We start from the raw sequence: 27,889 nt of genomic DNA, 5'->3' as shown, positions 1-27,889 counted from the left end.
TTGAAATAAACAGGGCCAGGAGACTTCTTCTCCTTTTTAATGCCTTTATTAAAAGTGATCAGCTCAGGATTGGGCGGCTCGGCAGGGCTGCAGTCCCCGTCGCGTCTCCCAGGGCGACTCAGAGGAGGAGGATATGCGCAGCTCTGTCCACTAGGGGCAGAGCCGGGGGATCCAGTCCTCGTGGGAGCCTTTAGGGCGTGATGTCCTCCGTCAGATCTTAGTCCTTTGAGCTTCTCAGGAGGTTGGTCCCGGCGTTGGGACCACTCCCTGCTCAGGGCGAGAGGGACTCCGCATCTCTGCAGGCTCAGCACTTGGCTCCTCATGTCCAGACATCACTTTAGTCTCTCAATTCTTATTTGGCTCGTTGTTTTTGGGGTTTTCTCGTTGCATTTCGAGTCGTGGTCCCACAAAGCATTCTGGACTTTGGAGTCACTTTGCATAACCCCCCCCACCCTCTCAGGTGTCTTCCCTATGTTGGAAGAGCGCACAGCCTCGGGAAAGGGCCATCACTCCACCCAGCCAGGGCTTTTACTAATACAAAAGAGGAGATAAGCTCTAACGACCCATGATTATCATGACAAAACACTAAGAACTCTGGCAGAGACAGAGACTTGGCTGCGTCCCTGTAACTCTTTCTCACAAAAAAATATTAACTGAATTTTTGTTCATAACACTACTGAAGCAACAATCAGAATCACAGAAAGAGGGTGAATTCATGCCAGCAGAATCAAAGGACTTGTGAAGGAACCTGATAAATGGACTATCACGTTTAAACTGGGTGATACCAAACTGACTTTCCAATGGGGGCTGAGTGGTAATAGTTTGGGAAAACCCAAATGATCCAAGAAACGTACAAAGAATAACACCTAATTAAGAAATAAGGCAATGCTTGTATCACTAGTTCCAAGCACTGCCTGAATAAAACATCTGCTTGGGGAGGAATACTTCAGACAGAAGGATCAAGACTGTTTTTGTATTCTGACCTTAGCCTGTGAATTGTACAGGGAAGAAGGGGAATTATCATTTCCGTCAGTAAACTTTATTTGATTCATTCCAATACTGGACATGCTATCTGGGTTGTAAGTAAATGTTTGAATTGTGGGAATAATTAGTATTGTAGTTCACAAAATTGATGCTCTTATTGCAAGAAGTGTTAAAGTAATAATTTAGTTTTGTGGATGGGAATTATTAGTGCCTGTTGAATAAGATACCTGAGGAATGGTGGGAAACCACAGTTAAGGGGTGTCAAAAACAATATGCCTGGAAATTAGCTAAGAAAAAGTGACAAGGAAATAGAGGGCAAGACCAGATTGGCCTCTGTATTTCATCACCAAGAAGATCAAATACACCTTCTGTGGGTTGCAACCTCACAGGCATGGGAGGTGGGAGTATAAGCCATACTGGACCTCTGTTATTCCTGTTTCTGGCACTTATTTATTGTCTTTTCCCTTTCAGGATTCCAGCAAGATCGTGTCACAAATGCTACAGAAAGCATCACATAGAAAGAAACCAAAGTTCCTCTTTTATTACACACACCCATGTCAACAGCCACTGTTATAACCCATCCAAATTAAGAACCTGTACGCAAAACAGAGAAAATTATTGGATTACAAAAAACTTAGGAAAAAGTGGCAATATATTTGGAATTGAATGTCCCAAAGGAGAGAGATGGATTTGTTTTACATTTAATCTTACAGATACAGTTCAGGATTCGGTAAAAAAACAAATAGTAAACAAAAAGGTAAAACCAGCACAGCAATTTAACTCTGTATTGACCCCAAATTATATGCTGAATAGTCTTACAAGATTCCAAGCAGTTATAGAAATGATAACAAATAAAGCCACCTAGGCATTAGAGTTAATATCAAGTCAGCAAAGCCAAACAAAAACTGTAGTGCATCATAATAGATTGGCTTTAGACTATTTATTGGCTAAAGAAGGGGGTGTTTATGGAAAGTTTAATATATCAGATTGTTGAAAATTGATGGCCACAGAAAAGTCCTTCTAGAAAACGCAAAAGAAATTAAAGAAAACAAAATACATATAATAACCCAGGTACCAGTACAAAAAATTAGAAAACAATGTCAAAACCTGGCTGGTGAGGTAATGTATTAGAAGAAGTTAAGATCTTTCATTTTATGTGTTACAACTGTTTTGATATTTCTTCCTTGTGGAATCCCCTGTTTTATTTTGCCAGCATAGTCCAGAAGATGCAAGTAGACAAGAAATATTGCTCAAGCCAAATGATATACAAAGAATAAGAGGGGGAATTGTGAAAAATGTGTGTTTTATGATTGGCTTTTCGCAAACATTAAAATGAATATTATATGTGTTGTGCTAGAAAGTAATGCTGTATTAATTCTCTTAAGTATTGTGTTAAATATAGTTTTAGGTTATAAATAATGTTAAAATAGAAACTGTGCTATGTAGGATATTTTTTTAAAGAAAGGACTCACAGCGAGATAGAAGCCACAGGACACCTAAATCTTTCAGAGAAAAAGAATTTATTGCCCTCTTATCAGAAGAAACGGACTTCTTCCTGCCTGGCTGAGGATCGAAGGCGCCTTAGGATTAGGAGGAGGAAGTTGACCGATGACCAGACAGAATCCTCTGTTTGAATGGAATTTATGCATCATGTATGAGACGTATGAATATGCAACAGGTTATTGTTTTTAAGGGTTAATCCTTTGTTAATGGGTGTCCTTTTTCAGGCTTGTGCTGCCCAGAAAAAGGTACCCGGACGTCCGACGTCCATAACTCTTTGTTTCTATTGTCTCATATTGTCCTAATTCAAATTGTCCAAATTATTATTACTCTAATTGTATTACTATTTTTATAACCATTTTATTACTATTAAACGTTTAACATTTAAAAAACAAGCAATTGGCATTTTTCACAAAATACAAGTCATAGAATCTGCTACTGGCACATGTGAAGATCACAGCCAACAGCTATCCACTCTCAACTGTTATTTTCCTCTTTGCCACTCTTCAAAGGGGAAGGAATACCTCACAGCACTAATTTGGATCAGATTTAGAACAGAAAGCCACAACCTAGTACAAGGAAGTTCAGTGAGAACAGATCAAAACCTTCATGTTCAAAGAAGGAAAGAAAAAGGCTGGGGATGGGGTGGTGGTGGAAATCACCAACTCACCTCACAGCTGCACTGAGTAGCTGTAATGAACAGCATTATTAGAGATAAGATAGGCTAGCCACAGCTGTAAGGAGATAAGAGTGAAAGTGAAAACACAACCTTACTGATACCCCCTCAGGGCTCCAGTATTCCTTCCTGTTTATAAATTCTTTCCTCCTCAGTTGCAAAACTGCCTCCCAGGTCATCCTACAAAATCATACCCACTTGTAAAGCTAGCAAGTTGAGAACAAAGGGATGAAATAAGACTGCCAAACTTGCTATATGCAGCCCTTCAGCACCAGCCCAGAAAGAGGATGACTTAATAGTAGATATTTTGACATCCTTGAAGGCACTTCAAAGTCCCTGTGACAGGACCTTTCACCCCTGAGACTTACCTACTTCCTCCATGGCTAAGTCAGCAAAATGGTTTGTCTAGTGATAAAATATCTTGGCTGAAAACACCTTTAGCCAGCAATAAACATCCTTCCTTGAATGCAGGGAAAACGACAAGCAAAAATTCTGACTGACAGACACAAGCATTTTTACAAACTATAAAAGACCACTATGATTTTCGTAAAATCAGAAAGCTCTTATGCACGCTCTGAGTGTGTGGAGAGTTATCCTCGATAGAGAGATGTTGTTATCAAGATACTTCCCTAGGATAGTGTGGTGGTTTGGAATGGGAGGAAAATTTAGGGAAGTGATGCAGAAGCTTTTTGTGTAACTGACAGTCTGTTGAACCACTGAGAAGCTGGACACGCCTCTGTGAAACACACATGTTAAAGATGAAAAAACCCAGAAACCTCTTTCTTTTCCGGTCGGTGAATGTTATAAATGATCAAATCGTGAGCCAAAATTATCAAGAATTTAGCAAAGATTTATTAATTTGTCTGCGAGACCGAAGTTTGGTCTCCGAAACCACCACAGCCAAAGACACAGTGTCGAGCCCGGGGTTGACACCAGGTGAACTTGGATCTGACCTCCAGAGTGTCAGAGTCTCCCTCTCGGTTAATAAATGCTGCCTCTTGCAGCAGGGTTTTATACAGTTTATTTTGCCCGAGGCAAAGATGACCAAATTTCCTCTGTATGTCTTTACATGCATAGCTGAAAAAAAGGCCGAGTCCAGGTGTGCCACTGACGTCAATTGGCTTCTGGGAAGCCATAATGTTTTGCAGAGAAAAGAAAAAGTACTCCACAACTTTGTGAAAGTTGTAAAGCTGGTATGTTTATTACAGTGCTGGACACATGCGGAGATTGGTCTCCTCAAAAAAGGCATGCGTACCTCTGAGAACTTCAGGTCCCTTTTTATCTTTCTCTCAAATACATATGCATAGTTTCACAATAGGTTCATACATATTCATTTTTATGGATTTCGCATGAAATTTGCCGCTAGTTCCTTTTTATCAGAAAGAATTCTTAGGTCAGGTTGACTTGCTCTTATAACAGCTTTTGTCTCTGCCATCTTCTGTTTCCTTTCTTTTATCGCTGTCTTTCACTGAAGTTACTTCACTGAGCTTAGGCTTTGCAGTCAGGCTAAATAACTGTGTTTTCTAACCACAGACTCAACTCAAAAATGTATATTTCACTTAAATCAAAATGGATTTCTATCTCGGAAAACTTCTACTTTGCCTCATTCTTCCCTTTCTTAAAAGGAGGAAGTAATTTTTTTTACTTCGTACAAATTCTTATGACAACAAGTGTACTTTAGTGCTTTACTATGCACGTTTGATAATGGATAAACTTAAACTTATTCTAACTAATATTAATAAAACTACAGTAGGATGACACAACTTTTTAAAGATTCTGTTTGCAGTTTCTGACTACTTAAAGACTACATCTCACTAGTGATGATCTGCATGTTGTTTTATTCTTTGCAGAATTCCAGTTATTTCTTTTTGTATCACATTGGACAGTTTTCTCTGCTTCTTTGAGTTTTTCTTCAAGATCTACAGTAGGTCTTGGTGCTTAATTAATTGTTTTACTAATGTAAGGCCTATCTCAATAGGGGTAGGTGATAGTCTGTGATACATAGTATGAGTAATTTTAATCAACTGGTGGGATGTCACTCGGGTTAAGTATGAAAAACTACACTCGATAATCTTAACAAATTATAAATACAGAAATTAGAATGATTTCTACTAGACAAAATAACATCATTGCTATTAATTTTTACAGCAGCACAAGCAGTTCTCAGGCACACACACTCTTTTTTAGTATATACGAGCACAGTTTTTGGTCAGTGACTGGATGAACTTCGAAGTGACAAATACTCTGTTCAGTGTCTAAAAACACATCTAGGGCATTAATAGTATTGCTTTCACAAATGAATCTCATCTGTCCTCCAGTAATGCAGGATTCTAAGTTTACTGTCTGCCACTTTTCATTCATCTTTTCGTGCCCACACTCTATGTTCTGAAGGATAGAGTATTGTTTATCATGCTTTAATCTTAGCGCAATGATGGGATGGATAACATAAACAGTGGCATTACAGATGGTAAGCACAAAGGCAGTGGCCACATTAGAAGCAGGATCATAGGTGAAATTCATCATAGTTTACCAGGATTGAAACATCTTTTCAAAGTCAATCGCATTATCTCACACAATTTTCTGAATTTCAATTTTCTAAAACTTCAGTTATAATTACATACAAAGCAATTCTGTAAACTAAAGTATGAACTACCCCCGACCACAATATACTCATTTTGCCCAAGTAAGTTTTAGTCTCAGTTCATTGTCTTCTGGTATCACTCTCCAAGGGGCTTCTGGGCCTTCTTCACTCAAGAGTGATGGATCTAGGCATTCTGCTCCTTGATTTTGATTGCAGTGAAGGTGGTGAGAAGTACTTGCAGTGGTCCCTCCCACTGTGGTTCCAAAATCTTCTCTGTAAGAGACGTAACATATACATAATCTCTAGGCTAGATGTTACTTACTGGTCTATCTAACTCCTCGCGCTTAGTTCTAGCCACGTGTTTCTCAATTTCTCTGAGCTGTTTGCTTAAAGCCACCATGTAGGTGGCCAGTGTTATCACCCTAATGTGGGTGGACATCCCCTTTGTATTCCATGTGGTCTTCTATAAGGCATTTCAAAAGGATTCAGCATTCCTTTAGCTCAAGGTTTAGTTGGAATTTGCGGTGGTGTCAGTGGAAGAGCTTGGGGCCAGGGTTGATTAACTTCTTGCCCCAGTCTTACAATCTGCTGCTTAATCAAATGATTCATTTTCTCTACCTGGCTACTTGATTGGCACGGTATGGAGTGTGAAGTTCCTAATCTGGCTACTAATCTGTTGCACTGCTTTGGAAATGAAACATGATTCTTTATCTGAGGACATTGTGGCTGGAACTCTGAAGCGTGGTATTATTTCTTGTAATAATACTCTGGTCACCTCTTGAGCTTTGACAGTTCTGGTGGGGAATGTTTCTGGCCACCCTGAAAATGTATCTGTCAATATCAATAAATACTGATATCCCCCTTTCCTTGGGAGTTCTGAAAAGTTAATTTGCCACTGCTGTCCAGGCCCATGGCCTCTCCCAGTCTGACCGAGCTTCGGCCTGGGGGTATTTTGGGATTAGTCTGGAGGGAAGGATCACATTGTCAGCTTACCTGAGTGATAGTGGCATATAAATTCCTGACAACGTTTCTTTCAATCAGATGTATGTTCTGGAAAGCCTGTGGAAACTACTACTTCAAAGTCAACACTTCATTTCCATGCACTCTGTATCACTGGCAGCCTTGGTCATTTTGGGAAAGGAGCCACACTCTATAAAAAGCTTTTAAGTAGTTCGACCCTAGTGTGTTTTCTCATGTTCTTCCTTCACTAATAACCAAGAAAAAGGGAAGGGATTGCTAGCTCTCTTTCAATGGTAGCCCACCCCTTGAAGTTGTATGTCTCTTTTGATTAGTATTATTGTATTATGGCTTAACTTCGAGGAAAATCTGTCCATAATTATCTCACTTTTTGCTGCTTTCTTTGCCTCTCCATCCGCCAGCTCATTTCTTTCTTCTAATTGTAAGCTCACTCTCTGGTGTGCCTTAATATGCTTTTTCAGGTAGCTGAACTGCTTCCAGCAGCTGTAGTGTCTCTTCTCTCCTTGTGAGGTCAGCCGTCTTCTCTCTTTCCTGATGGCTCTATGTGCATGCACGACTCTGAATGCCTTTTGCTGTTTCTAAGGCATGGGTCAATGCATTTATCTCAGCCTTCTGTGCAGGCCTTCCTGTTGGTAGGGGTCCAGACTCTATTACCTCTCTGCAGGGAGTCACTGTGTACTTTGCATGTTGCTTTCCACTGGCAATATAGCTGCTCCCGTCAGTGAACCAGGTCTCTGCATCATCCAAAGGAGTGCCCTTTAAATCTGGGTGGCTGGAGTAGGTAGATTCAGTGGTTTCTAGGCAATCATGGTGCACTGCTTCTCTTTGATTCCACTGAGAAAAGAAGCTGGGTTGACAATATTAGTCACGATTATCTCTACATCATCTTTCTCTACCATGGTGGCCTGGTATTTCAGAAACCTCTGTGGTGAAAGCCAGTGGCCACTCTTTACTTCTAGTACTGTGGACTCTGTGTGGGACACTAGCAGAGTCATTTTTGTCATAGGGTAGACTTGCCGGCCTCTTGAATATTCAGCACAACTGCTGCTACACCTCTGAGGCAACCTGGCCATCCTTTGGCTATTGCAACTAGTTGCTTAGAGAAGTAAGCAACTGCCCTTCAGTATGGACCCAAGTCCTGAGCCAGTATTCCCAGGGCAATTCCTTGCATGGAAAAAATAAAAAGAATGGTTTACTTACATCAGGAAGTTTCAAAGCTGGAGCTGACATGAGGGCACTCTCTAGCTGGAGAAAGGCCCGTGTGGAATCTTTTGTCCACTGGAGATCTCTGTTTCCATTGGAAATAAGAGCATAGAGGGGTCTGACGAGCAGTCCATAATTATAAACCCACAGCTGGCACTACCCTGCCATGCCTAAGAGGGTTGAGAGTTCCTTTGTTGTCTGGAGTTTCGGGGTTTGGCATATGGCTTCCCTGCCTTAAAGTCTGCTGTGCAGCACTCACTTCTTACCCCAGGCAGATTGTCTTCTGTTTCACTACCTGTGCCTTTTTCTTTGTGACTCTGTATCCTTGGAGTCTTAGGAAATTCAAAAGGCTTACCGTCCAGGCTTCCCTTGTCTGAGTGGCTATTAGATCATCTACGTACTGCAACAGCCTCCTTTCCTCTTGTGGAGCTTCTTGGGACACTGGGTCTTTGCAAGCTGTTCCCCAATCAAAGTGGGAGAATCTTTGAAGTCTTCAGGCACATGGACTATGTGAGCTGTGTTTGAATGCAAAAATTTTCTGGCTGGCTTCGTGGATAGGGAGGCAAAAGAAGGCATCTCTGAGGCCTAAAACAGTGAACCAGGTTAGCTCAGGTGTTAAACGAGTTAGTAAAGTATATGGATTTGCTACCACAGGGTATAAATTCTGTGTTATCTTATTGACAGCCTGTCACAGACATTTTTTCATAGAAATCCTTTCTTTCACATGTGTCCATCTTCTGGGAAGCAAAGGCCCAGAAGATGAATGTAAACAATTGTTATCAGCTGCTGTGGAATGCAATAGGATGCTCCTGTGATTGGCTCACCTTCCATGTTTCCAATTGGGGGACAATCACAGAAGCAAGCTCAGGGACAGATTCCCTGGAGACAGAACTTTGTTATTCATTCCTTCTATTCTTGTCTTAGCTTAGCAGTCTCTGCAATCTCTCTCTTTATTCTTTTTAGTATAGTTATAATGTATTATATATCAATAAATCAAGCCTTCTGATCAAGAAACAAGATTCTCGTTCTTCTCTCACCTCAGAGACCTCCTCAGGTCACTGTAATGTCTGGTGACCCCTCGTGTCAGAGCAAAAATTAATTTGATAAGACCAGAGGAGCAAATTGCTGCACTGGGTAAAATCCTGTATGTGTAGCATGTGATGGTTGCTTTGAAGTGACCACAGAAGTGGAATCAAGCCAGGAGCAGCAGAATTGAAGATCCTGATTTGGACAGAGTTCACAGCCAAGGCTGACCACAAGTGAACCTTCCATTGGAAAACCTTCAGGAAAAGATGGTAGACATGAGCAGCATACCCGTGGAGCTGGCCAGAGCAAGCTGGACTCTTTCAGAAGGTACTGTTTGCTTTTCTATCCCTGAGGGTTCAGCCGTGAGAAAATTATGGCTGTTTATATGGGGGACACACCCCTCGGGGGACGTGGTTCGTTTTTCTTCTTCAAAGAAGAAACTTATTGCCCTCTGGCAAGAATGGTGTAGAGAAGACGGACATTTTTTGGAAAAAACTGATCTCTATAAGTTCTCTCGATGGGCAAAGCTTTTTGGGTTTTTTAGTGAGGTGCTATATGCTTTGGACGTTTTCGTGTGGGAGTGCATGAACTCCATCGTTTACTCCGTCTACAGTTGCGAACATCTTTTGCCTCCTATATATTCAGTATTTAGACTGCTCTTCCCAGTTCTGAAATGGAGAGCGGCTGTTTTTCAATGGATTTCTAACTGCTATGGGCAGGCTCCGTTTCCACCGTCCCCAGTGGCAGAAGACCCGGTGGGGGATGAGTGGGGTCTTCCCAGCCCCCCCTGCTCCGCGGCAGGGGATGAGTGGGGGTTTCCCAGCCCCCCCTGCTCTGCGGCGGGGGGGGGGGGGGGGCAAAACTTCACCGCGCGAAGAAGTTTTTTTACTCTTTCTTCTGAGCCTGCACAGATGCAATCTTCTCCTCCCCCCCCTTCTCTCTCTCCGGGGGGATGGGAGTGGACGGTGCTGCCACAGCCGGCCTCTCCAACTCCGCCCCGCCCAGAGATGGGGGCGGCACCGGTCTCTGAGGCCTCCCCGCCCCTGTCAGCTCCGTCACTCCAGGCGATCCCGTCTCCGCCTCTCCAGGCGGTCCCGCCCACGGCTTCACAGGCCTCCCCGCCCCTGCCAGCGCCTGCATCTGAGAATGCAGGAGCAGCACTTCCTGTGCCTGAGTTGCCAGGCGACGACGACGCGTCTCCAGTTTCCGGCTCGGCGGAGGAGATCTCTCCGGCCCCTTCGGCCCCCCCCGCTGCTTCCACTGGCCGCCCCAGCAGTTCTGCCACTTTCAGAGACACTGTCCTCCATGTCGGCGTCAGAGACTGCCCTGGAACTGGCGGCTTGTTCAAGATCGGACCATCCCGGACCGGCTGCTCCTGCAGCGGCCCCGGCGGCTGGTCTCCCCTTCCGTGGAGCGGGGAATGCTCGCCAGTTGACTGTGGGGGCGCTGTGTTTGCCTGCTTTTAAGATCAGCATTCTCGGCGGGTTCAGGGGTGGTTTTTCGGGGATTGTCCCATGGAGGCTGCCATCTCTGCCGCCTCTCTTGCGCCCTAGTGGCGGGGGGCAGGTGCATCCCGAGAGCTCTACCTCTGGTCCCCAGCCCGGAGGGGGTGGGGATGAAACCATGGGGCGGATGAGAGACAAACCTGCTGCGTTTGCAGTGCAGAGGGAGAGGGCACAGATGGAGGAGACCATAGCTGGCTGGCTGTGGGGAACAAACATCTCCAGACCCCAGATGGGATTGCTGGGGAAGGCTTCTATTTCCCTGCTGCTGGCATGCCTCAGTGGTTTTGGGGAAAGGAAGCGTGTCACCACCCGTGCTGCCATTGTACTGGCTGCAGAGTGCAGGGCTGGGGGAATGCAGAGCCTGCCTCAGGGGTTTGGCCTGGGCCGTTGGGCTCAGGAGGTTTTTGGGCCAGGGCCAGCATTTGGCCTCTTGGTGTTTCTGGGGGTTCTGGTTCCTCCTACTGGTCCTGGTCCCCCTTTGCGGGCCAGTTTTGGGGTTCCTGGTCCATCATGGGCCAGGGCCCCCAGGGCCTTCCCTTCTCTAGCACTGCTCTGCTCTGCTGCTGCTCTTTTCTTTTTCGATCAAAAAAAAAAAAAATTAAAATTAAATAAAAAAGATTGAAAACAGTGGGCAGCAGCTCTGAAGCACTGAAGCATTGAAGGGCCAGAAAAGGACATTCTAAAAGTTGCTCAAGTTGTTTGAAATGGTGGTAAGACTGTCAATGGTTTCTGATAACTGTTGATGGGACTTTTGCAGCAAGTCTGTTTTCAGGACCAAAAAGGACTCTCAGATGTCCAAGAGAAACAACTCCAGCTCATGGACTGCTCCTGAAACTCAGCTGCTTGGACTTGAATTTTCTTTGCATTGTTTTTTGCATTTTCTTAGATTGTACGATTGTTTTAGTGATTTGTTAGTATTGTACATTTTACAGGTGAAGAAATTTCCTGTTCATTTCACATCAGCATTTTTCTTTTAATTTATACAATTTAGAAAGGTGAGATGTCGCAGACATTTTTTCATAGAAATCCTTTCTTTCACATGTGTCCATCTTCTGGGAAGCAAAGGCCCAGAAGATGAATGTAAACAATTGTTATCAGCTGCTGTGGAATGCAATAGGATGCTCCTGTGATTGGCTCATCTTCCATGTTTCCAATTGGGGGACAATCACAGAAGCAAGCTCAGGGACAGATTCCCTGGAGACAGAACTTTGTTATTCATTCCTTCTATTCTTGTCTTAGCTTAGCAGTCTCTGCAATCTCTCTCTTTATTCTTTTTAGTATAGTTATAATGTATTATAAATTATATATCAATAAATCAAGCCTTCTGATCAAGAAACAAGATTCTCGTTCTTCTCTCACCTCAGAGACCTCCTCAGGTCACTGTAATAACAGCCCTCAATCCAGTACTATCAATTATTGGGCTGATTCTTTCCCTATCTTCTTTTTGAGGGAGTACTGCTCAATCCTCTCTGGTTGTGTTCTTTCCTCAAGCTTGATTACTATGTGGGGGCATTTTTCACTCTCCTTGATACAGCAGAGGCTTATACTCTCGAAAACACTTATTTACTTATTCTAATACTTCTTTAGTAATGCCTTTCTTAATTTCAATGGCTGTTAATGTTAAGCCTAACATCTTTATATCATTTGCTTCAAGAGTAACCTTTCTCATTTGAGAATGTTTAGCGAATTGAGCGAATTGTTCAAAAGCTTCTAAGTACACATAGTACACGTTACTTAAAAGGTTTTCAAAAGTATGCCTTCTCAGACTGGCCAGTTGTTCCTCACACTACAACCTGAACATTCTCCACAGGTACTAAAGCTTTATTTAAAATTGGCCCTTGTGTTGACTAAAATTCTACCCTTTTCTTTCTTCTGATCTCACTGCTTCTTGCAGAGGGGTCTGTTACATCTTAGTTCTGGATGAAATTGAACTGCCGGGGGGGGGGATTGGTTTGAGCGGGTATACTTTTGGAGTCTAAATCTTTTTCTCTTTTGAGGAGGTCATCTTTATCTTTCCTCCCTTGCTTTAGGAGGAGCTTTTAACAAATCATATGTACTCATTTTGCGAACTGTAATCACTTTGTGTTTCAGCATGATAATCTTTGTCAGTTTTCATACATTGCTATCTTATGCTGCATGCTGAACAACATGTTTGATTTCCCTTCTCTTTGCCTTGTTTTCTTTTTCAAGGGCCAAGACCAGAGGGCGGTCTGATCTCACAGTATCTTTGCCATTTTGGGAGATTTCTTAAAATAAAAAACATATCAGCACACAAAACTTCATCTCATTTACCTTCTCATTTTAAAACCATATTAACTGCAATGAAGTATTATAAATATTTTTATTTTCTGAGCTGCTCCTACTGGCAGCTTTCTCCCAGTGAGCCCCTCCTAAAAGGGGCTAGTTTAGGAACTTCTTTGCTCTGGTCAGTTCTCATTATCTCTTTCTCCTTGCCCTATCTCGCTTCTACCCAAACTTCTCTTTACAAAGCTTCACAGTAGTTTCTTAGTCTTCTTCTTACACACAACTCCAGGTGGAAGGTATCAGATATGATTTCCTACACACAAGCTTTAAGATCTTAGGTTCTGAATCAGCTTGATCAGAAAACTTTAATTTACACTCAGGGCATGTGCCTTGATGCTTATTAGAACAGCAATACCAGCCTCTCTGACAAACTCTGCGTTGCACATAAGGTGCCAGCCTCTCAATGCACCAAAAACTCTCCGGAATTGCAGAGGCAGGCTATTCCGTTTATTACTGGTTGTTCCCAGTCCAGACTTACTAGAGTACTAGCTGAAGTCTCATAAACTCATTCATCTCTTCTATCTAAGCTCTGCTTTACAAAATGTCAGTCTTCTCTATTTCTCTTCTTGAACTATGTAATTAAAGAATTTTCTGTACTGCCTTGCAAAGGGCTTGTTACAGCAAAAATTCTGATATGCTCACAAACACAGGCAGACACACACACCCCTTATCTCAAATTCACTAGAGCCAGGGCTTGAATTACCGTGGGGGGGAAAATTCTTAGAATTCCTTCAATTCGCTTTACCATAGTTAAACATAAATCACCATACCATAGTTCTTCTGTGAAAAATGCTACTCTTGTTGCAAACAAAATCTTAAAATCTCCACAAAAACCACTATACAATCTGAGAATCTAATTACCATAATGCAGTGGAAGAAAATCACCACACAAAATCACTGGAAAAGGGCCTATTTCTCAAAGTGCCCACTTTTCTTAACACAACACGGCATACCATAATTCAGCATTTACTCACATCAGCTTTCTATGGACACAATCAAAATAACAGTACACAGTAAAATTCCAGGGATCAAGTTCAAACATCTAGGGCAAAGAAACTCTCTGAGTTCGTACTCACGGTTAAAATGTACCAAATCTACACAAATCACTACATTTAAAAACAATAAATACCGTCACTGACGTTTCTTCACTTGTTCCACTTCTCCGTGGGGCACTTCTCTCCCTCCCTGCCCCCACCGCCTGCTGCAGCCAGTGCCTCAGGTCTCACTCGGCTGCTTCAAACACGGGTAGTACTCACCTCCCCGAACCATGGGTGAACTCACTTGTTCGCTTTCTCTTTCATATACCACACACTCGCACAATTACAGAGACATTAACATTAACCACACAATGCATTAACCATACAGTGATACAGTGTCCAGATACCACACACACACACACACACACAGGTTCACTCGCTCCACCCTCAGGGTTGCTAGCAGCTGCTCTATCAGGCAATGTACTCCCGATACAGTGTCTGGACACCACACACACACACACACAGAGGTTCACTCGACCCACCCCCAGGGTCACTAGCGGTCTGCCCTATCAGGACAATGAACTCTCATCTCTAATCTAGCTGCTCCATCAGCTGCATCTACAGGCCGAGCACCCAGATGTCTCTGAGTGACTTACTCTCTTTTTTTCCCCCGGGGGCCCCTCAGTACATACTGTGTCCTCCACAGGCCAGCAGGTCCTTGTCTGTCCTCGCAGGAGGCAAGCTGAGACGAGCGGGGCCATACCAGAAAAAAAAATGCTAGGGCAGGCTTTGGAGGTCCGTCTATCCCCCCTGCCCCTGCGGGAACAGATAACTCCCATCTGGGGTGCCAGAATGTTTTGCGGAGAAAAGAAAAAGTACTCCACAACTTTGTGAAAGTTGTAAAGCTGGTATGTTTATTACAGCGCTGGACGCATGTGAAGATTGGTCTCCTCAAAAAAGGCATGCGTACCTCTGAGAACTTCAGGTCCCTTTTTATCTCTCTCTCAAATACACATGCATAGTTTCACAATAGGTTCATACATATTCATTTTTATGGATTTCGCATGAAATTTGCCGCTAGTTCCTTTTTATCAGAAAGAATTCTTAGGTCAGGTTGACCTGCTCCTATAACAGTTTCTGTCTCTCTTTATCATCTTCTGTTTCCCTTCCTTTATCTCTTGTCCTTCACTGAAGTAACTTCACTGAGCTTAGGCTTTGCAGTCAGGCTAAATAACTATAGTTTCTAACCACAGACTCAACTCAAAAATGTACATTTCACTTGAATCAAAATGGATTTCTATCCTGGAAAATTTCTACTTTGCCTCAGCCGTGTATTCAGATGTATCAGTTTGGCGCCCACTGACTATCTTGATAGATGCAATCAGCAAGGCGATATTCTTACGTTAAGGCGTCGATCATTATCTTGTGTCCGGGAACTAGTTGACTCTGAATAGGTCAGCTGCTCCCAATCGGGGTGGTCAAAAGTCATGGTTTGAATTTCACAATATTTTATACCATACATTAATAGCATGAATTATCACTATCATATACTACAGTGAGGATATGGTGGGTCCTGGGCCCGGCCCCCATCTCGGCCGGGCCGAGCCCCTTCCCCCAGGCCACTTGCCGCCCCCCTCTCCCTCATCAGCCCTGTTCTGGCCGGGCTGGGCCCCAGCAGCTACCAGGCAAGAAGGCGGGGGAGGCTGCAGAGCCCAGGCTGGGGCAGGGTTTACCGCGATTGTTAAGATCTTACCCTCAAGTGCCCTCCTCCCAGCGCGGCTGAAATTAGAGGCCCCTGCAGACTGCAACCTGCGCAGAGTAGCCCTGCGGCTGGAGTTGAACGCAGAAAGACCAGGGATCAACCACGAGGCCGAGCCTGACGCGGCCCCAGCCACAGCTCCCACCACAAGTTACCGGTGGGTCAGATAGGCCCCAGGCGTGATGTTAACCATTTCAGTGCTACAATCTTCCCTCGAGTGAGAAAAAAGAACGAGATGGAAGCATATAAAGGAATCAGGAGAAGATCTCTGTTCCTAGAGACAAAGACAATTTTAGAAATAGATAATAAGAACTTTTACCTTTAAACAGGTAAATTTTTACCTTTAAGCATCTCATCTTTAAAACAATACCCCATAAGTCAACATAGCCCATCAACAAGCTGTGGGAAGGCTTGTAACAATAAGAAGGACTTCACAACAGAGAGGTTCCCCGGGCAGCTGTTATTTATGACAAAATTGAGAACCACAAGAGAACTATTTTTTTCCTCTTGTGGAGAAGTCTCCATAACCTTAACAAGAGGGACTTCTCTCCCTAAGTGAACTAAAGACAGACTAGTTTAGAGGGGGTAAACTAACTAGAATTTTAGGCTTTATTTCTTTACATTATCAGTGGGGGAAAAAAAAGGTTGTGGGGGAAGAAGAACTGTTCTGAACGGTTTGTTTTGGTTCTTACTATTTTTTTTTCTCTTAGTTACTTTTAATTAAATTTTCTTTATACCCTTTTAAAGTTTTGAGCCTGCTTTACCTTTCTCCTAATCCTATCTCACAGCAGGAAATAAGTGCATTAGTGATTACCCAACACCAAAACCTACCACACTTTAGTTCACTAGACCAAAAAAAATCTTAACATTAAAAAAATCTTAAATTAGCAAATCCAAACAACCAGAGATTTAGAGAAATTAGGAGACTTCTGCACACCACTGTCATTCATTGGTAGCATACATTGGCTCCTAATTGATTCTATTTCTTCATTAGCTGTAATACAGGTACCTTTATTATCATGCACTGTCTTATGAACCTACTAGCAGTGTTTATTTTTGTTTATCCTGTGTAGTAAGTAAAACTGTTAAAGTCCCATGTCTGTCTTTTTCTTGTGTCTATTCAATAAATAATTCATGTTGTAAAAGACTTGATTGGTCATGATTATGAACTCGCAAGCAAGAGTGGGTTTTGGGGTGCTGGCCACCTCTATAAAGCTGTTGTCTACTGCCAGAAACCTGGGCAAAGGCAGGGACTTGTCTAAGCTCTCCCCTCTCATTCGCAACAAATTGGCCCAGCGAGCAGGGTCATGACAAACAGTCTGAAAAAACAGACCACAGATTCAACAGATTGCTCACAGAGGCGCAGTGATCATAATCCTTGGTTGGTAGATAACTGGTTTGAGTGGGGGAAAAATTCAAGAAAAAAGAAATGAACAGCTGGAATCACTGTCAGGTAAAAATGGAAAAAATATAATTTCTCTTTGTCCTGGGGTGACGTTATGATGCTTGTATATCCCCATTCATCTGTTCTGTGCCTTTAAGACCGGCTCTGAAGAGAGGAAGTTTTGTTTGGGTTTCTCTTATCAGGACAGAGACAAGCGGTACATAGGGCTGTTTTTTCACTTCCAGCTTCAGCTTGCTGCTTTTGCTTGCTCTCTTTTTCTGCTCTTGCTTCTGCTCTGCTTTCTGCCTCTGCTTATTAGCTAGTTCTAGCTAAACAGTCCACATTGCTTCCTGGACTGTTTCTCCTCTCCTGTTCCTGTGACCATCTCGAACCTGCTCCGGACTGAGACCCGGGAACACCGAAGGTTCGGCTGCAGCAGCTGCCCCAGCGCTGGAGGGACTGAGAACAGAGCAACTACCCCCCCGAAAGAGACTTTCTGATTTTGCCATCTTTCTCAAAGCGGTGTCATCGGGTATTGCTCATTTTGTGTGCTGGGGGGTGCGGGGCCAGTCAAATAAACAGGTTCTTTCCACCTCTCTCCAAGGAATTTTTTTCCCGAACCGGTTGGGGGGAGGGGCCGTGTGGGTTTCGCTTTCTGGAGGGGCCCTCCTTTGCAGATTCTTTAACAAATTTGCCCTAAACCAGTACAATTTTTTGGTGCCCAAACGTGAGGCGAGAGAGAGAGTGGAAAAACCCTGTTTTGACTTCATTTTGGCTGCTATTACTCTGTGTTCGTTTAAATCAGCTAATAGCCATGCTTTTTGGATTCATAATATCTGTTGGGGTGAAGGTTTGCATGCATTTCTGGTCCCTAGGGTTTTTTGAGATTTTAATACCTCTCTGGTCCCTAGGCTTATTTTCGTATCCAGAAATAGCTTTAGTATTGCCCCTAATACGTAGTTTTTACATCAGAGGGGCTGTGACCAGAATAGCTATCCTGCTGGGTTTGGTGGCAATAATGTGCAAGAAGTTTATAAACATGCTAGGGTCTGCTCCAGGTATGAATGGTTCATGGCTATGGTTATGCATCCAGTTTGTCGCAGAGGGAGCAGGAGGGAATGAGGTTTTTCAGCCTCTGCTTTCCTCCTTCTCCTATGAATCAGTTGCATCACTAGTGAAGGATGTTCAGTTTCCCCTCAATGTTAAAGAAACCATCTTCCTGGTATTCAATCTGGTAACCTTCCTCTATACAGCCTGCTGCTTCTCTAGAATGAGGGCTGAGATTTCTAGATGGGCTGATGAGACCCCTGACTCAGGAGTAAACCCTGGTGTGGAAAATCCTAAGTGGTGTGGGAAATGGGAGGATATGGGCCAAATCCTGAAGGAATTCTCTGACCCTATAGTGTGGGATTTTCCCCATGAACAAATTCAGAACCCAGCTGAGGTGGGGAAATATCTGAAAGAGAAGTACCAGGATGAGCCTAAGGAGAGGAAGGTCATTGCAGTGAGCTGGGCCCTGGCATATGCTTATCGCACACTGCTAGGTACTCTAGGGCAGCAGACAGAGGCAGGGGGACAGGGAGATAAATCAGCAACTGTCCCGGTGACTCAGGCTGTAGCTAACACTCCAGGCTCGAAGCCAGCATCTAAACCCATGGCTGTTGCTACCAGCACTAGAAGTGGGAAATGCACAGCCAAGACCAATCGACCAGTGGATGATGATGATGATGATGATGATGATGATGATGATGATGATGATGATGATGCAGGAGAAGGAACCTCAGTGCCTCCTGACGTAAAGTCAGGAGTCAAAGCAGCAGGTGCAAGATCAGATGCCAATACTGAGTCCTTCTCCCTGAAGGACCTTCATGGCCTACGGAAGGATTACACTCGAAGGTCTGATGAATCCATAATTAGTTGGCTGGTCCGTCTCTGGGATGCTGCAGGCGAGGCTACCGTTTTGGATGGCACTGAAGCCAGGCATTTGGGATCTCTGTCACAGGATACTGTCATAGACCAAGGAATGATGAGGGGGGCTAACTCTCACAGCCTCTGGGAACGGGTCCTAAGAAGTGTGGCAGAAAGATACCTGTGTGCAGACGATCTCTATATGCAGCAAACTCAGTGGAAGACAATAGAGCAAGGGATCCAACGCCTGAGAGAAATGGCCGTGGCTGAGATTATCTTCTCAGATGATGTAACAACTAGGAACCCAGACTTAGTACCATGCACGTCTGTGATGTGGCGAAAACTCGTACGACTCGGGCCACAAGAATATGCTTCTGCCTTAGCCATCATGAAGAGGGATGAGAGGGGTGAGACTGTGCTTGACATGGCAAGGAAGCTCCGAGCATATGCAGATGCTGTACATGGCCCGACACATGCCAGAATCGCAGCGGTAGAAACACGTCTGCAGAACTTAGAGGATAAGATAGAGGAGAACCATAAGAAGCTTAGAGAGGAGATTAAAGAAGACCTTCTCCAAATTTCAGCAGTACAGATCCGAGGTTCCGGTATCCAAGGCAGACGTTTCCCAGATGGTGAGAGAAGATACACCCCACGAGCTGAGCTGTGGTTTTACCTGCGTGATTGTGGGGAAAACATGAGAAGGTGGGATAGGAAACCTACTGCTGTTCTGGCACGACGGGTGCGTGAATTGAAGGAAGCCACCAGGAGGAAAGCAGCTCCAGTTGCCCGTAGCCGAACGGCCAGGTATGATGATGATGACATGTCTGATCCCCTCGAAGGAACATCCAAAACATACACCCAGGGAAAGAATGATAACCAGGCTTAGAGGGGCCCTGCCTCTAGCCAGGTAGAGGCCGGGGAAAATCGTGTCTTCTGGTCTGTGTGGATTCGTTGGCCTGGCACATCGGAACCACAAGAGTATAAAGCTTTGGTCGATACTGGTGCGTAGTGCACGTTAATCCCATCAAGACACGTGGGGACAGAGTCTGTTCCTATTGCTGGTGTGACAGGGGGATCCCAGGATTTCACTTTGGTGGAAGCTGATGTGAGCCTAACGGGAAATGAGTGGAAGAAGCATCCTATTGTGACTGGCCCAGAGGCCCCATGTATTTTGGGCATAGACTACCTTCGAAGTGGGTACTTCAAAGACCCAAAAGGACTCAGATGGGCATTTGGAATAGCTGCTGTAGAGACAGAGGGCATGCAGCAATTGAAAACCTTGCCTGGGTTGTCTGAGAATCCATCTGCAGTAGGATGCCTGACGGGAGAAGAGCAACGAGTGCCAATTGCCACTTCCATAGTGCATCGACGGCAGTATAGAACCACTCGAGATGCTGTGATCCCCATCCATAAGATGATCCGAGAGCTGGAGAGCCAAGGGGTGGTCAGCAAGACCCACTCACCCTTCAACAGCCCCATTTGGCCTGTGCGAAAATCTGAAGGAGAATGGAGATTGACTGTGGACTATCATGCATTGAATGAAGTGACTCCACCACTGAGTGCTGCTGTGCCGGACATATTAGAGCTCCAGTATGAGCTTGAGTCCAAGGCAGCAAGGTGTTACACCACTATAGACATAGCCAATGCATTTTTCTCCATTCCTCTGGCAGCAGAATGCAGGCCTCAGTTTGCCTTCACATGGAGGGGAGTGCAGTACACCTGGAACCGATTGCCCCAGGGGTGGAAGCACAGCCCCACCGTCTGCAATGGACTGATCCAGACTGCACTGGAAAAGGGTGAGGCTCCAGAACATCTGCAGTATATTGATGACATCATTGTGTGGGGGAACACAGCTGCGGAAGTGTTCGAGAAAGGGAAGGAAATCATCCAGATCCTCCTGGGAGCTGGTTTCGCCATTAAAAAGAGCAAAGTAAAGGGACCAGCTCATGAGATTCAATTCCTGGGAGTGAAGTGGCAAGATGGACGGCGTCAGATTCCTACAGATGTCATCAACAAGATCACAGCAATGTCTCCACCCACCAATAAGAAAGAGACACAAGCTTTCTTGGGTGCAATAGGTTTTTGGAGGATGCATATTCCTGAGTACAGTCAGATCGTGAGCCCTCTCTACCTGGTCACCCGCAAGAAGAACAATTTCCAGTGGGGCCCTGAGCAGCAACAGGCCTTTGTCCAGATCAAGCAGGAGATTGCTCATGCAGTAGCCCTTGGCCCAGTCAGGACGGGACCAGAGGTGAAGAATGTGCTCTACTCTGCAGCCGGGAACCATGGCTTGTCCTGGAGCCTTTGGCAGAAGGTGCCTGAGGAGACTCGGGGTCGACCACTGGGATTTTGGAGTCAAAGCTACAGAGGGTCTGAAGCCAACTATACTCCAACAGAGAAAGAAATCCTGGCTGCCTATGAAGGAGTCCAGGCTGCTTCGGAGGTAATAGGCACTGAAGCACAACTCCTCCTGGCACCCCGACTACCCGTGCTGGGGTGGATGTTCAAAGGCAAGGTTCCTTCCACTCACTATGCCACCAGTGCTACATGGAGCAAGTGGATTGCTCTCATCACTCAGCGCGCCCGTATAGGTAAACTGAATCGCCCTGGAATTTTGGAGGTCATTACAAATTGGCCCGAAGGTGAGAATTTTGGTGTCACAGATGAAGAGGAACAAGAACCAGTGACACGTGCTGAAGAGGCTCCTCCCCATAACCATCTGCCCCCAGAGGAAACACGCTACGCTCTTTTCACTGACGGTTCCTGTCGCATCGTAGGGATGAACCAGAAGTGGAAAGCAGCCGTATGGAGCCCCACACGACAGGTTGCACAAGCTACCGAAGGAGAAGGTGGATCAAGCCAATTTGCTGAACTCAAGGCTGTTCAACTGGCCCTAGACATTGCTGAGAGAGAGAAGTGGCCAAAGCTCTACCTCTACACTGATTCATGGATGGTAGCCAATGCTCTGTGGGGATGGCTGGAGAGGTGGAAAAAGGCTAACTGGCAGCGTAGAGGGAAACCAATTTGGGCTGCTGGTGAGTGGAAAAACATTGCTACCAGGGTAGGGAGGCTACCTGTGAAAGTCCGCCATGTAGATGCCCATGTACCCAAGAGTAGGGCCACCGAGGAGCACCAAAACAATGAGCAGGTAGACCAAGCTGCAAAGATAGGGGTGTCCAAAATAGACCTAGATTGGGAACATAAGGGAGAGTTATTCCTAGCTCGATGGGCCCATGATGCCTCAGGCCACCAGGGCAGAGATGCCACCTATAAGTGGGCACGAGACCGAGGGGTGGATCTAACCATGGACAGTATTTCTCAGGTTATCCATGACTGTGAGACGTGTGCTGCCATCAAGCAGGCCAAGCGAGTGAAGCCCCTCTGGTACGGTGGGCGGTGGTCCAAGTACAAGTATGGGGAGGCCTGGCAGATTGACTACATCACACTGCCCCAGACACGCCAGGGCAAGCGCTACGTGCTGACCATGGTGGAGGCCACGACTGCATGGCTGGAAACCTACCCTGTGTCTCATGCTACAGCCCGGAACACCATCCTGGGCCTGGAAAAGCAAGTTCTGTGGAGACATGGCACCCCTGAGAGGATCGAGTCAGACAATGGGAGTCATTTCAAGAACAGCCTTATCAACACCTGGGCTAGGGAACATGGCATTGAGTGGGTGTACCATATCCCCAACCATGCACCAGCTGCAGGAAAAGTGGAGAGGTACAATGGACTACTAAAAACCCAGTTGAAAGCTTTGGGTGGGGGATCTTTCAAGAATTGGGAGCAGCATCTGGCAAAAGCCACCTGGTTAGTTAACACCCGAGGTTCCACCAACCGAGCAGGTCCTGCCCGGTCTGAGTCCCTGAATGTAATAGAAGGAGACAAAGTCCCAGTGGTACATATCAGAGGTTTGTTAGGGAAGACTGTGTGGATCAATTCTGCCTCGAGTACAGACAAACCCATTCGTGGGGTTGTCTTTGCTCAGGGACCAGGTTGCACGTGGTGGATAATGCAAAGAGATGGAACAACACGATGTGTACCTCAGGGAGATCTGATTGTGGGGTAAGAATGATATGGGGATAAGGGGTGGAATGTCCTGGGGTGACGTTATGATGCTTGTATATCCCCATTCATCTGTTCTGTGCCTTTAAGACTGGCTCTGAAGAGTGGAATTTTTGTTTGGGTTTCTCTTATCAGGACAGAGACAAGCGGTACATAGGGCTGTTTTTTCACTTCCAGCTTCAGCTTGCTGCTTTTGCTTGCTCTCTTTTTCTGCTCTTGCTTCTGCTCTGCTTTCTGCCTCTGCTTATTAGCTAGTTCTGGCTAAACAGTCCACATTGCTTCCTGGACTGTTTCTCCTCTCCTGTTTCTGTGACCATCTCGAACCTGCTCGGGACTGAGACCCGGGAACACCGAAGGTTCGGCTGCAGCGGCTGGCCCAGCACCGGAGGGACTGAGAACAGAGCAACCACCCCCCCGAAAGAGACTTTCTGATTTTGCCATCTTTCTCAAAGCGGTGTCATCGGGTATTGTTCATTTTGTGTGCTGGGGGGTGCGGGGCCAGTCAAATAAACAGGTTCTTTCCACCTCTCTCCGAGGAATTTTTTTCCCGAACCGGTTGGGGGGAGGGGCCGTGTGGGTTTCGCTTTCTGGAGGGGCCCTCCTTTGCAGATTCTTTAACAAATTTGCCCTAAACCAGTACACTCTTGCACTTGCATTATGCTTAAAATCTGCTTGCCAATGGCAGGAACAAAGGATAAAAGAATATGACAAATTGAAACAAGAGCTAAAAGAATCCAAGGAAAAAACAAAACCCTTGGCATGTGAAGGACAAGAAGGTAATTGGGAGCAGTCATCATGACCAAGGGGAAGTCATGCTTGATCAACATGATAACCTTCTACAATGAAATTACCAGCTTATGAGACAGAGTAGAAATTCTCTAGAGTAGAAATCCATTCTGATTTAGGTGAAATGTACATCTTTGAGTTAAGTCTGTAGTTTGAAAACAAAGCTATTTAGTCTGACTGCCTGTTCTGGTAAAAAGCCTAGGCTCAGAGAAACTGCTTCAGTGAAGGTCAGAGATAAGGGGGGGAGACAGAGAGACTGCTGTGAGAGCAGGTCAACCTGACCTAGGAATTCTTTCTGATTAAAAAGAACTAGCGGCAAATGTCACGCGAAATTCGTAAAAATGAATAGGTATGAACCTATTGTGAAATTGTATGCATGTGTATTTGAGAGGGGGATAAATAGGGACCTGGAGTTTGCAGAAGTATGCATGTCTTTTAAGGAGAGAAATCTCCACATGCGTCCAGCGCTGTAATAAATATACCGGCTTTATAACTTTCACAAAAGTTGTGAAGTTTTTTTTTATCTCTGCAAAACACTTAGTAGACAAGGGGACATATTGTCTACCTTGACTTGAGAAAGGCTTTTGACACTGTCCCATAAGATCATCACAGAGAAGCTAATGAAGTATGGGCTGGATGAGTAAAGTGGGCTGGAAACTGGCCAAATGGCTGGGCCCAGATGGTGGTGATCAGTGGCATGAAGTCTAGTTGGAGGCCAGTAACTATCAGTATACCCCCAGAGTAATTATTGAGTCCTGTCCTGTTCAACATCTTCATTAATGATCTGGAAGATGAGGCAGAGTGTACCCTCAGCAACGCTGCAGATTACACAAAACTGGGAAGACTGGCTGACACACCAGAGGGTTGTGCTGTCATCCAGAGGGACCTGGACAGGCTGCAGAAATGGGCTGACAGGAACGACATGCAATTCAACAAGGAGAAGTACAAAGTCCTCCCCCTGGGAAGGAACAACCCTATGCACCATTACATGCTGTGGACTGACCTGCTGGAAAGCATCCTTGCAGAAAAGGCCTTGGAGGTCCTGGCAGACACAAAGCTGAACATAAGCCAGCAGTGTGCCCTTGCAACAAAGATGGCTAATGATATTCTGGGCTGTATTAGACAAAGTATTGTCAGCAGGTTGAGGGAGGTGATCTTTCCCTTCTGCTCAGCCCTGGTGAGGCCACACCTGGAATGCCTTGTTGTCGTGGTTTGAGACATTGACAGGAAGTAGGTTCAGGGGGGGAATCTCATCAATGTGTATAAATACCTCAAGTGGGAATGCAAAAAACACAGTCAGGGTCTTTTCAGTGGTGCCCAGGGACAGGACCAGAGGCAATGGGCACAAACTGAAATGCGAGAGTACCATCTGAACATAAGAAAACCCTTTTTCAATGTGAGGGTGACTGATCACTGAAACAGGTTGCCCAGGGATATTGTGGAGTCTCCCTCCTTGGAGATATTCAAAAGCCATTTGAACATAGTCCTGGGAAACTGGTTGGAGGTTGAGCATGGGGCTTGGACCAGATGACTTCCAGAGGTCATTTCCAATCTTAATCATTCTGGGATTCTGTGCAGTGCATAAATACAAATTCATCCTTCCTGAATACATCTCTAACTCCATTTCAGCCTCTTAGAAAGTGCTTATGTGAAAGCATTTGTGCTATCATCATAATCATGTAGAAGATCACTGGGAGTTAAGAGGAGGGTGTTGAAGAATGTAGGAAAAAATGAGAGAACTTCAAAGGACAGTTTCAGAGGAACAGACAAGTTGCTATGCTAGACAATATATGGAGGCAGAACTTTCAGACTAATATCAAACTCCTGACACAGAGGTAAGTAGACACAATACCAAATATTTTCATTTGCATGCAACATTACCAATTAGTGGTTGCAAGTTACATTTTACATTACTACAGTGTGTGGAAACTTAGCTATTTCACCTCTTTTTTCCCTTCCAGTATATGCTACAGTTCTTACAAGTTTGATTGTGGGAACCCAGGAAATTCCTCTGGCTGCCCTGGAGGACTCCAGACCCTGTCAAGGGGCTCAGAGACCTTGGCACAGAGCCCAAAACCCCTGTGCCTTTGATTTAGCCCTTGGAAAAAACAATTACCAACCTTGTATGAAGAATTAAAAGCCACAAAAGTTTAAGTAGAATGATAGTGAATTTATCACAGAGTGGAAAAATAGATTTTTGGGGTTTTTAGAATGGGAGTTCAGGGTGAAAGATGGAGGAATCTGGGCATTTCTAGCCTTTCTCCTTCTTCTTCTTGGCCTCTATCTTCTGCTGTGATGTTGGCACTTTTAGATTGGTTTAGAGTAGAAGCTCACTGTCTAACATAGATGATAGATATTGGAAAGCAATTGTACATATTGTACACATAGTTTTTAGAATAAAAAGATAACACCGCCCCAGGGGAGGCAGAGTTCCTCAGACTGTCTTGCTGAGCGGACCTTGGCAGGACAGGAGAAAGAATGTTATAGATAAGATACAATAAACAATCTTGAGACCAAGAACTGAAGAGCTCTGATTCCTTCGACCACCAGGCTGGGAAAAGAGACTTTTTAACATTTCTCGGGGTCACTCTGACCAGCTAGAGACCCTGAGACATTGGCGTTCCATGGCTGGGCTCCAAGAGGGCACCCAGTTGGGCAGTTGGCAAGCAGCCACACCACCAGCCATCAGCCGCTGAAACCCAGCCCGAGAAGAGGCTCACTCAAGGAAAAATCCAGAGAGAACATCTCAACCTCCGCCAAGAAGACTCGTTTCAAAGCTCGATCCGGAAGGAGGAGGACCAGAAGACGACCTGGAAATCCTCACCTGCGAGCTGCTGGACAGTGACCAGGGCAGATGATTCAGCTTTTGGTAAGAAAGGTCAAAATGGAGAACATGGGGGGTGCATGCTCCCAGGAACAACTCAGCATCTTGTCAGCCCTACAGGGTGTGGCAGCCACACACCCTGTGAAAATCTCTGAAAAAAAAATAAAACGGCCTTGAAGCTTTTATCCCCAGCAAGTGTAATGCTAGAGGCAATTTCGCGGAATTCCGCGGGGTCTGCCAGCTATCAGCAGGCAGCAAATATTCCCCTAAGGGTGGGGGGAGGGAAGTCATCCTGCCATCAGCAGGCGGCAGTTGCTCTTACCGATCAGAGAGGGGCAGAAACAATCCCTACCAAACAGGTGTGGGAGGAATTGGCATCATCTGCAGAGTCCCTGGGGTCCCCAGTGTCTCCTAGATCCCCAGAATTACCCCCACTGATCCTGGGAAAGCTTAGGCTAGAGATTTTCCCAAGCAAGATGGAGGACTTGGATTTTGCCTTCTTTGAGGAATGTTCTCCCGATTCGCAAAAACCACTGCAGAGCCTCACCACGGAGGCGGTGGTGGAATCGTGGGGGAGGGGGGCGGGGGGCAGAGAAGGTCGCGGAATCTGGGGGGAGCCGCTTCTCGGCGACTGGCAAACCCATGCCACGGTGGCGTCAGCCGGCCAGCAGCCTGGGGGGACCGCAGAGGCAGCCGTGGGGGTTGCGGAGGCCGATGGGGGGGCCACGGGGGCAGCGGGGGGAGTCGCAAACACAGCAGCAGTGGAGGCGATAGTGCGCACAGCGATGGCGGTGGTGGTGCACGCGATCGCAGCAGCGGGCGGTCAGCAGCCGTCCAAAGCATGCTCGGCAGCTGCGAGGGCAGGCCCGGGAAGCACAGAAGCTGCGTCGGTGAGCGCGTGCGCGATGCCGGCGGCAGCAGTTTCATGCGGAGCGGTGTCAAAGACGTGTGCGAAGGGGACAACTCACGCGACTGCGATGGTACACGATCAGCGGCCACTCAGGGAATGCTCACGGGTCTCGGCAGCTACACTGGGCGGGACTAAGCCAGCCGGGATGGGACGCGAAGTCGCAGGAGCCGAATACACGGTCGCGACACGCGCAAAGTCCACGGCGAGGAGCGCGGTGAGACGCGGTGAGCACGCGATGATGACGCGAAACCCGGAAGTTGGAGCGGGGAGGGTTCTGTCCCATTTCGCAGACGCATCACAGGCACCGGCCGAGCGGGGACAGCGCGCACTGGTTGCGGGCGTTGGCACGGAGCCGGAATGGGATGTGAGCAGTGTGGATGTCGATCTGGGAGAGAAGGACATTCCCGAGAGCGCGCCTGCGCCGAGACGAGCACAGGGGAGGCGCGGTCGGGGCGGGGTCGTCTACATTCCCGTGACGACACAGGCAGAGAGGGGGCGTGGTCAGGGTGCAGAGGATTC

The 27,889-nt window shown here is 45.8% G+C and overlaps 1 long non-coding RNA gene and 1 pseudogene across 2 annotated transcripts; both read right to left on the bottom strand.

The window, feature by feature from the left end:
* The window catches only part of LOC141726816 (protein patched homolog 1-like), a 162,844-nt pseudogene that overhangs the window by 132,869 nt on the left and 2,086 nt on the right, over window positions 1-27,889 (bottom strand).
* Window positions 108-27,842, bottom strand: LOC141726798 (uncharacterized). 2 transcript variants are annotated; one of them, XR_012577788.1, is made up of 3 exons: window positions 27,429-27,842; window positions 25,757-26,611; window positions 108-6,014 (listed from the first exon to the last, which is right to left on the bottom strand). It is a non-coding gene; the product is annotated as an uncharacterized LOC141726798 (long non-coding RNA). The 2 variants fall into 2 exon arrangements; XR_012577787.1 differs by having other exon boundaries at window positions 26,461-26,611; window positions 27,429-27,835.

Source organism: Zonotrichia albicollis, chromosome W, assembly GCF_047830755.1.
Source record: "Zonotrichia albicollis isolate bZonAlb1 chromosome W, bZonAlb1.hap1, whole genome shotgun sequence".
NCBI classification, from domain to species: domain Eukaryota; kingdom Metazoa; phylum Chordata; class Aves; order Passeriformes; family Passerellidae; genus Zonotrichia; species Zonotrichia albicollis.
This window is presented reverse-complemented; position numbering and strand designations above follow the sequence as displayed.